General features: G+C 51.8%; 1 protein-coding gene across 1 annotated transcript in view; it reads left to right on the plus strand.

The window, feature by feature from the left end:
* The window catches only part of LOXL2 (lysyl oxidase-like 2), a 74,372-nt gene that overhangs the window by 16,597 nt on the left and 56,799 nt on the right, over positions 1–976 (plus strand). The gene's annotated exons all lie outside the window — the stretch shown is intronic.

A 976-nucleotide genomic window follows, 5' to 3' on the forward strand; every position in this document is an offset into this window, starting at 1 on the left:
CCCCTGTGCCATCACCATAATCCTGTCACTTCCCTCCCCACCCCCCTGTTTTTGGTCCCATTCCCCACTCCACCCCCATAAAATGTCTCTGGTATATGGTTGTTCCTTATTCTTGTTATTTTCTCGCCTGGTCCATTATACTCCTGCTATGAGTGAAACCATCCGGTATTTTTCTTTCTCTTTCTGGCTTATCTCACTAAGCACGATCTTTTCCAGCTCCATCCAAGTTGCTGCAAAAGACATGTGTTTCTCTTTTATTGGTTGCTGAGTAATATTCCATTGTGTATATGTACCACATCTTTTTAATCCAGTCATCTACTTCTGGGCATTTGGGCTGCTCCAAGAGCTTTTCAAGATGGACAATCTCAAGGTGCTTCAGTGGGACTTCTGTATCTAATCTACAGAGAAGGAGCAGGTTGTGCTAGATACCTGCTGAAGTCCATTTCGACCTCCTGCTCTCCCCCTCTACCATCCCACTGTTCCCACCCCAGGAAGCCCCCAGGAAGCCGACCTGGATAGACTCCACCCCAGGAAGAGACTCCACCCACAGTCTTGGCTTCAGGTTGGGTTTGCCCAACAAATAGCATCCAAAAGAGATTTGAAGCCAGAGGCTGGTGAGGTCAGGTCGAGCCCTCCATCCCCACTTCCCTGCTGGGGTGCCGTTGGTGGGCTCTGAGACCCTTCACTGAAGAGCCCCTTTGGTCTGGCCCATCCTTTCCGCTGGTAACCCCACCGTCCTGGCCCTGCAGGCTTGGCATGGGTGGAGAAAGGGAGGCTCTCCTCTGCCAGCCTTGGGGTCGACACCCTCCTTTGTTCCTTCCTCTGAGTTCTGCCCACAACTCTGTAATTTGTCCTCTAAAAACTCTCCTCAGTGCTTTCCCTGGTGGCGCAATGGGCTAAAGCACCGTACTCTGAAGCTCTTAGATACCTGGCCAGGGAGCTGACCGCATGGCATTGTGGCAGGCCTCTCCTGACC

The sequence above is a fragment of the Condylura cristata genome, unplaced genomic scaffold (genome assembly GCF_000260355.1).
Source record: "Condylura cristata isolate star-nosed mole 26May11 unplaced genomic scaffold, ConCri1.0 scaffold00018, whole genome shotgun sequence".
Lineage (NCBI taxonomy): Eukaryota > Metazoa > Chordata > Mammalia > Eulipotyphla > Talpidae > Condylura > Condylura cristata.